The sequence below is a fragment of the Megalobrama amblycephala genome, unplaced genomic scaffold (assembly GCF_018812025.1).
Source record: "Megalobrama amblycephala isolate DHTTF-2021 unplaced genomic scaffold, ASM1881202v1 scaffold398, whole genome shotgun sequence".
Classification (NCBI taxonomy): Eukaryota; Metazoa; Chordata; class Actinopteri; order Cypriniformes; family Xenocyprididae; genus Megalobrama; species Megalobrama amblycephala.
Genome location: NW_025953356.1, coordinates 25,857 through 36,124, shown reverse-complemented (window position 1 = coordinate 36,124; position 10,268 = coordinate 25,857).

Here is a 10,268-nt window from a genome sequence, read left to right as displayed (position 1 = left end):
CAGATAAAACCAGTATTGAGACTTACTTATGATGAACCTGGAAAGGTAAGTGAGCACCCACTTACCATAGTTCATAGAGGGATAATTATTAAACTATGAAACATTAGGTTTCCACTTAGTTCATAATTAGGAGCTCACAGTTCTGAAAAGAAAAAAAAAAGGAAAAAAAAAAAAGGTTAATTACTCTACATAGTTGAATGTGGGGATTATGTGTTATGTCTAATGAGGACATTTAGACATTTAGTAAGGGGAGGATGTAGCCCTATGGGAATTTTTGGTGTTTCTTAAAATCGTTATTTTTATTTTGTTTATTTTTCTTTAAAATGTACATTTCATGAGGTTAAAAATGTTTAAATAATGTATATGTGTGTTAAAAAATTAAGCAGTGAAAACAACTTACTCGTAAGAAAGATCCAATCAGGAGTCAGGGGAGAGGTCACAAGTGAAGCAGGAGGAGAGAAGATGGAGAGACATGAGTGAGAATTGCGCTGTGACTGTCACGTTAGAAATTGGTAAAACACCAAGTTTAATGCGTGTGATAGTAGATGTACTTGTATACTGCACGAAGAGTGAGTTACAGACATTTGACTGAGTTTACAGTGTGAAAGTTAATGGTTTTGAGGAACTCGGTTAGAGTTTTCCACGAGGAGAAAGAGTGGACGGTTGGTCAGCACGATTTAGTCACACAGACTTTGCCAGCGAGTAGCCTGCTCGGTTGCCCTTTTGTGCATCGTCTGAAGAAACACTTATCTCCAGAACCATCCTCTGCTTAGCTGTCGGACGACATCTGCAATCATCAGCATCGCAAGCATTGCGTTGCCGCGGCGGGAAGGACGACGCACCGATCAGCATTACACAGCAGCACTTGAGGTTTTTTTTCTGCGCCACGGCGCGAAGCGACCATTGTGTTTAAGGTCTCCCTGTTCTCAAGCAACGCTACAGGCCTGCACCGTGTCCAACTCTAACTGTCCAGGTATTCATTTTATTTCAATGAGTGGCCATTTAGTCATTTTGCTGGCTTAGCTTTAATTTTGGGGAATTTAATTGTTTCATTTGTATTGCCTATTTGATATTTGAACTGCATATATGTACATACTAATTTTCTTTTGAGTAAATAGTTGAAACGAATTTCTGTTGAAGATTTGCATTACATTGGGTTTACAATATTGATAATTTTGATACTTAAGGCAAGATATTCTTGAGTTGACCATAAACTGGTGTAAAGTGAAATTATCACTACTGAGTAAGATAAGTGACTGGTGAATTGATGTTTATTGCACTTATAATATTGATATTCATTTAAAAAGGGTAAATATATTAATGTAACTATAAAAGTTAATGTTTATATAACCAAGCACTTGAGATACTGCACACAATTAGTGTTTTATTTTAATTTGGCTATAAAGACCTATTTGACTATATGATCACTTTGCATTAAGTTTAAAAGCTGCCACTAAGTTAAATGGTAACAAGTAGGTAGTAATAATTAGGGAATTACATTTAGCGCATTAAAGGCAGGGTAGGTAAGAAATTTTGTTCCAAATTTGTTTAAACTTTCTATATATATACATGCATAATTAAAATGTAAGAACTCTGATAAAAAGAGTATAAAAATCGAGTGACTCTAGACCGTTTAATCTGTATTAAACACAGCTCATTATTTCCATCTGGGACGAAACATAGGATTGGCTTAGGCGGCTGTCACTCTCTCGCAACCATGGCAACCACCCTTTTGCCACACATGACCTGTCCACTTGCGCGCGCACGTTTGATTTGGGGAATCCAAGAGGCATGGATCCTAGGAATACCAAAACAATGGCAGAGAAACAGCAAGCTAAATTCACAGTATCGGCCTATGCAGTTAGTGAAGGCAAACCAGGCAAAAAAAGGAAGACAGTAACAGTACAAGAAAAGGCAATGAACAAAAAGTCTTTGGATAAACAAAGAAATAAAACGCGAGTTAATATCGGCGTGGCTTTCCAGCGATGGCGAGAACTGAGGGAACTCAAGGGGCTGAAAAGTGACTCCTTGATGGCTTTATTTCTGCTGGACAGCTAAATCTTTCTTTTTGTATTTTGATCATACATATTTTTTTGTTTATTTTTTCATGAAGCATGTGTCATTAGCACACGTAGCTGCGTAATATAGCTAACATAACATTACTTAGCGAGCCGTAGTAGAGACGATAAATAATGATAGCTATAGTGTTGAATTGTGCATAATTTTACCCTCTGTCTAAGTCTTTTACCATGTTCACCTGCAAGTTTACCTGCACGTTTTTTTCGCCTTTGTTTTGTTTTTATATTCTCTACCTATGTTTACTGATGTCTTTATCTTGTATCTGTGTGTGTCGTACACACTTTGTTGTATGTGTGTGTTATTATTTTGTGTCTGCAATGCAGTTGTGAGTTGATATTTGAGTGTATGTTACTCTGTTGATCTGTAGAACAACGTATATGTTATGAATCTTACACGAAATTCATCTTCATCACAGTGTAAATGATGGTAATGGAAAAACGTGTATCATGCAACCTGTTTTTAGCTTTGCCTTATAGATAACTAGCTCGTTAGCGATTCAAAAAATATATATTTTAAACTTTACCAATATCAATATGCTAGCTTGATAGTGAGTACTAAAATACATCTTGTTTGTTTATCTTCATAATTATAAAGTTATTTTTATTACATGTGATTCTGACATGATGTCACTACATGCACTGTGCTCCTTCCTCTCCGCTCGTCTCAGGTAAATAATGCGTCTTCCAGCTCAGTGGTCGGAGTCACACGTTCATGCGTTTTGGGGGCGTGGCTTTGGAAGGAGCCCAGAAGGGAGGGGGTGGAGTGAATGGAAATAATGAGCTGTCTTTAAAACAGTCGTGAGAGGTCTACAGACACTCGATTTTTATACTTTCTTTTTCAGAGTACTTACATTTTAATTATGTATTGATATATAAATAAAGTTTAAACAAATTTTGAAAAAAAGTTTTTTATACATTTTTTTGTAAATTTTGTAAATAGGAATTCGGGGAGCGCACCCCCCAAAAAAAATAGTCAGACACGCTAGGGGGCGCTACATTTGTTTGAGTATTGTATATTTTATTTGCATGATAGCTAGCAATAGTGACATCTAGTGGAGTAAATGACTAGCGTTAGATATACTGGTCATGTGATTTTTACTGCGTGAGCAACGGAAAACATGAGGTGATGACACAAATTGAGAGGTGATCTGATCTGACACAAAGATTGAGAATTTGATAAGAAGATGTCTCATAATCTCTCCTGAATCCTTATTGGAAAGCACACGGTATGTTTGCTTGTATTTTGTGCATAATTTAAGATAGCGACTGTGTGTATTATGTTTAATAAGCTATGGGCTTAAACGAACGACGTCATGGAAAAATTCACTTCACAAATTTGATTGTAATTTTTATTTATTTTTATTTTTTTCACGGTGTTCATTTGATGGATGATGTCGACTGTCTGTGAAGAAAAAGACATTAAAATTGAAGCAATCAAAGGCATCAGTTGAAGCGGAGAAAAAAAATTCAGTAGCCGTTATAGTGAAAAAACGTATATTCACATCCCCTGGAAGAGTGCCAGAGTTCATCGTGGAAAAGGATAGATCGTTGTCAAACCTAGACGTGAAGAGTATCTAATCGACCCCGCTGGGAAAATTGCAGCCATTGGTGAAGGTGAAGATGTCGCCATTCAGGGAGCAACGCGATTTCGTCGCATGGAAATTCCATTGTTTCGCGTGACTGCATTCCTTGCCGTGCAGAAGAGCAACGCAAGAAGTTATTGCTGCAGTGACGACAGATAGCCACAAGGCGGCAACGTTGCAAAGTTTTATGACAATTCGGTTGTCAAAAAGAGTTGCTACCTTTGGATTCACAGATCAGACTATCTTTTCAGCTTGAAATTTCATTTCTTGATTGATGCTGCCTCAACATTTTTTATAGTTGAAATTGTATGCAAATGGTTGAAACAAATATTTGCATTTGATCATTTTCTAAGTGTATAGAAGTGTGTAGCTTGTTTAATAATTGTCATTGAGCATTTTCTTGTGGTATTACAGCTTGCTATTAGTGTTTAAAGATGAATAATAGTGTGGTTTAAAGTAAGTTACCAACATGGATAAAAATAGATCAGACAGTGTCTTAGACCAAGTGATTCAAGCTCTTGAAGATGAAAAGGCACAATTAGAGGGGAAATTAGAAACTGAAATTGATGTCTCAGACAGACAAAAATATGAAGAACGCTTAGCTGAAATTAATGCAGATCTGGAAGTTAATAAGAGACTCCAGGAATCATCATCACGAGTTGAGCAAGAAGTTAGGTGATCAGAAAGAGAAAGGCGTCCAACAGAATAAATGCTTGAGTTGAGACGTGATGAGTTAGTTAAAACAGAACGGACGTTTATGTTCACATACTTAACCCTTTCGCACGTAAGTTTCAAATATTTTGTCTGACCCCCCAGCGTGAGTTTTTTAAGGCGACCGTTATTTAGAACGTATCACTTTATGGTTTCCATGGTGACGCGTCATTGCTTGTTATGTGACACACAGCAGCACTGTATGAATGATGATCTGCTTTCATTTAATTTTTCCTTTTTTATTCAAAATATTCACAAATTTGTTAACTATAGCATGAAATATCTAATATTCCGATTGCCAAATATGTGCAAGTGGATGTGTTTTGCTGTTTAAACACCTTTATAACGATCGCGTTAGTTGAGCCATATGAGCGATGGGCGCCGCCATGTTAGTTTGCACCGCGCAGAGAATCGGATCTGTTGGATTTACAAGCCGTGAATTTATCCACTTCTCCCAAAATACATGAAAGTAAGTGTGCCGGTGAACTGGGGAAGAATAGAGTAAGCTTTTAAGTTACTTTCACAATGTATATCTGATATGAATTAAACGTGTTGTCATTTCCGCTTCTATAGACATCATTGTGTATTTTACAAACTCTAAATATATTGTTTTGTTAGTACTCATTTGCATTTAAATGTCTGAAACCTGAAATGAACATTATTTGGTTGAAAACACTGCATATATGTGATATGAAAAGCGCTGCGCGCGTCCGTCTCTGGTTTAGCGCCAGTTAAAACGCGCACGCACATTTGAATTTGGCAGTTGATCACGTAATGCGCTGAACGTTCTAATCACACCGGTGTGATCGTACGCTCCTGGGGCCAGCCAAGACTGATCACACCGGTGTGATCGTACGTGTTAAAGGGTTAAACTTTAAAGCTGAAGCTCAGTTTATCAGATCTAAACTGAAAGAAGAGTTATCTAAAACAGAGTTAGACGACATGATGGTGACTGCAGAAAAACGTGAAGCAGAGTTAAAACAAACACATGAGAGCATTTGTGCTTTGAACGTCCCATCTCAAGATATAAGAAGGAGAATGGATAGCTGCACTTCAGTTACTAGTGAAATAACCGCACTACTGAAAAGACGTTGCGCAGAAGTTGGCACTAAAGAGTTTGATGCGGAGGCTGTAAAAGAAACACTCCTCCAGCTACTGCAAAGAGATGACGCCAGGTCAGTTTATGGATCAACTGTGTCGAGAGCTGAACGAGATAGTCAGCAGGGAAGCCATATGTCAGTAAAAAGAGCAGAGGCAGCGGCACGCTTAGCTGCGAAACGCGCTGAACTGAAGAGAGAAAAAGAAATCTCAGCTCAAAGAAAAGAAGTGCTAGCCCAACAAGAGAGGTTAAAAATGCTGGAGGAGCAAAGGGATCTTGAAGTCATGGAAGCTGAATACATTGTGTATGCAGAAGAGGAATCCAGATTGAACGCTGAAATAGGAGATACTAAAGAGAGAAGCACTTTGCCTCCATGTCAGCAACCACTGCAACACAAAAACCCTTCATGCATCAAGGTTTCCCAAGAAACTTTAGCTCAACCTTGCTCTGAAAAGGAGCTAGAGACAAAAGTAGATGAGGTCTTGTTAGTGAAAGCACTAAAAGAATCCCTGACAATGATCAAACTTCCAGCTCCAGAGCCATTCACGTTTACAGGTGATCCACTCAAGTTCACTGAATGACGCACTTGCTTTAAAGCTTTGATTGAAACAAATTGCTCAACCCCAGTGCATAGGCTGTTCTATCTGAAGTGGAGATGCGCTTAGTGTACTAGAGGGAACCTTTTATAGGAGTGATGAGGATGCATACACTCAAGCTTGGGATGCCTTGAACAAACGCTATGGACACCCTTTTGTAGTTCAAAGAGCATTTAGGGCAAAGCTGAGTAATTGGCCAAAAATCGGACCTAAAGAATCACTGAAGTTAAGGGAGTTTAGTGATTTCCTCATCTCCTGCAAAAATGCAATGCCTCATGTACAAGGTCTAGGAGTTTTGGACGATTGTGAAGAAAATCAAAAATTGCTGCAGAAACTTCCTGACTGGGTTACAACTCGCTGGAATAGGTATGTCACTAAAGCACTAGATGAAGGGAAGCTATACCCAAGTTTCACTGAGTTTTCAGACTTTGTGGCAGAGGAGGCACGTATTGCATGTAATCCTGTTTCTTCTCTACATGCTTTAAAACATGCAGATGAAAAGCCTGGGAAGGATCAGAAACGTCTCAAAGTCAGCACTCTGATGCAAAATATTAAACCCATTGCAAAAAGCTTGCAAAGAGTGCATTAGAAAAAGAGAAAAGCTCCAAACCCAGTCCTTCTGCCACTCAGGATAAGAGACAAATTGAAAGTGTCTGCTGCCAGCAAAATCACTTTGCTGCAATGCCTCTTGAGGAGAAGAAAAGGTTGCCAGATTTATTGGATTGTCCTGTAGGGCTTCTAATTGGCTATGATTGTCCAAGGGCTCTGAAGCCAACCCAAGTGATATCAGGGAAAGATCACGAACCATACGCAGTCAAGTCGGACTTAGGCTGGAGTATAGTGGGATCCGTAGTACCCAATACTTGCTCTAGAAATCACACCTGCCTCTATAATCAGGACATTAGAAGCAGACTTTCGGGATACAGACACAAAAGAAAAGACAATAAATGAACTAAATGAACACTTACTCACAGGTCCAGACTTAACGAATGCTCTCACTGGAGTGTTGTGCAGATTTCGTGTGCATCAGATTGCAATTGTTTGCGATGTGGAGAAGATGTTCCACCACTTTCATGTCAGTTCAGATGATCTGAAGCCAAAGTGGGATACATGGCTCTTTGACTTGGAGAATCTTCAAAAGGTTCAAATACCAAGATGCTTCATTCCTGAAAATATGGGCAGTATCCAGAAAATTGAGCTGCATCATTTTTCAGATGCCAGCAGTGAGGGTTATGGGCAGTGTTCATACATCAGGATTGTTGCAGATGAACAAGTGCATTGCACACTGGTCATGGGTAAAGCCAGAGTAGCCCCTACGAAAGTTTTCAGTATTCCACACCTTGAGCTGACTGCAGCCACAGTTTCTGCGGCAGTAAGTCATGTTCTTAGAGAAGAGCTTGATCTGAAGGTAAAAGAGTTTTTCTGGACCGATTCCCAGGTAGTGCTAGGGTATATCAAGAACGAAGCCCGGCGTTTTCATGTTTCATGTTTTTGTAGCTAATCGCGTCCAGAAGATAAGAAGCTCTACAGATCCAAAGCAGTGGTTCTATTTGGAAACAAATCAGAATCCGGCAGACTGTGCATCCAGGGGTCTCAAGGTGGCAGACCTAATGGACTCAAGTTGGTTAATAGGTCCTAAGTTCTTATGGGAACAAGAGATTGTTACTCATGAAAATTCCCCAAAGCTTCTTGTAGGTGACCCTGAGGTAAAGGTCCAGAAAACAGATGCCTGTGTAAGAGACCGCTTTCTTGAAAGACTGTCAAGATTCTCGGATTGGAATACAGCGCTCAATACTATTGCTAGGATCAAAAGACTGGTGAACAGAGACAGGTCAGGGTTCATTAGTGTAGAGGAGAGAGAGAAAGCAGCTCTTGTGCTCATCATGGCAGCACAAAGAGAAGCCTTCGAAGAAGAACTGAAATGGCTTAGTCAAAACCCTGCTAAGCTGCCAAAGAGCAATAAGTTATACCAACTTGATCCGGTTAAGAAGGTCTAACGCAGCATTGGAGTTAAAAACATCCAGTAATCCTTCCTAAGGAAGGCATTGTCACACAGCTAATACTTGACCATTGTCACAAGAAAACTCAACATCAAGGCCGAGGTCAAACCTTGAATGAGCTCAGAGCCAGTGGATATTGGATAATAGGTGCAAGTAATGTAGTGGCCAAGTATATAAAAAATTGTGTTACTTGTTACTTGTTATGGCTGACCTTCCAGCTGACAGAGTGGAACCCTCACCCCCATTATTATATTCTGGTATTGACTGTTTCGGCCCCTTCTACACGAAACAAGGTCGGGGCTATACACTTAGAAATGTTAGAAGATCTCACTACAGATGCATTTCTGAATGCTTTAAGATGTTTCATAGCAATCAGAGGAGCCATGAGACAGATCAGATCTGACCAAGGCACGAATTTTGTGGGGGCAAAGAATGAGCTGGAGAAAGGTTTGAAGGATCTAGACCAAGAGAGAATCTCTACCTATCTCGCAAGTAAACAATGTGACTTCCTTATGAATGTTCCTGAAGCAAGCCATATGGGAGGCGTGTGGGAACGCCAAATAAGGACAGTAAGGAGTGTGATGAATGCTGTTCTGGCACAAGCTAAAGGAAGACTGGATGATACTTCATTAAGGACATTTTTCTATGAGGCAATGTCAATTGTGAATAGTCGTCCACTAACACAGTAAATGACCCAAAGAGTGTTGAGCCTTTGACGCCCAATCATCTGCTCACAATGAAGACTTCAGTGCCTCTTCCTCCTCCTGGCAAATTTGTCCGTGAAAATTTGTATGCTAGGAAAAGGCGGAGAAGAGTTCAGTACTTGTCGGAACAGTTTTGGAGCAGATGGCGCAAAGAATACCTGGCCAACATAAGCCTCAGACAGCAGTGGCACAGGCCTAGGAGAAATGTTGGAGATGTAGTAATTGTCAAAGAGGACAATGTTCCCAGAAATTAATGGAGACTAGCTAGAGTTGTTGAGACAAGTGCAGACGATGATGGGTTTGTGCGAAAAGTTAAACTCCAAATGGGTCAAAGTAAGTTAGGAAAAAAGGGTGAGAGAGTGACACAAATATCCCTTTTTGAGCGTCCAATCCAAAAATTAGTGGTAATAGTTGAGAACCATTCCTAAACTATGATGGAAAAACACAAAATCAGATTACATTGTAATTAGTCTTAACATCTAAAATAGTGTTGTTCAAATAAAAATTCAAATAACATAGTAAGATAAAGTGATTGTGAAAGTGTTAAAAGACAAATGAAAGTGACGGCTAATTGGAAAATTACAGGCTTTATTGATTTCAATTAAAAGGTACATAAATCCTTGTAATTTTGGTGGCAGTGTAGCTGTCGCAGATAAAGAGCATTTTCTCACTGAATATTTTGGTCACTTTAAAGTTATTTTTGTTACAAATGTGGTTATAAATATAAATAATTGAATATTTGTTTGAGTATTGTATATTTTATTTGCATGATAGCTAGCAATAGTGACATCTAGTGGAGTAAATGACTAGCATTAGATATACGGTCATGTGATTTTTACTGCGTGAGCAACGGAAAACATGAGGTGATGACACGAATTGAGAGGTGATCTGATCTGACACAAAGATTGAGAATTTGAAAAGAAGATGTCTCATAATGTCTCCTGAATCCTTATTGGAAAGCACACGGTATGTTTGCTTGTATTTTGTGCATAATTTAAGATAGCTACTGTGTGTATTATGTTTAATAAGCTATGGGCTTAATCAAACGATGTCATGGCAAAATTCACTTCACAAATTTGATTGTAATTTTTATTTATTTTCAGTTTTTTCAAGGTGTTCATTTGATGGATGATGTCGACTGTCTGTGAAGAAAAAGACATTAAAATTGAAGCAATCAAAGGCATCAGTTGAAGTGTGTTTTTTCTAGTCACAGAGAAAAAAATTCAGGAGCCGTTATACCCTGTCTGAAACACAGAAACTGGCTTCATAGTAAAACTTTCAGTAGAGACTCACTTGCCACAACAAAACTCCTAGACTACATCACATACACAAGTAACCTCCAAGGCCTAAATCCTTAAAGGGGAGAGGGGTTCAGCTGGTAACACATAGGTGTTGGTTAAGTAAAAGTATCTGAAAATGCCACTCTTACAGTTATATCATCAGATGATTATGACTCCTGCATTATTGTAAAACAAGGATTTTATTTCTGTGAAGCTG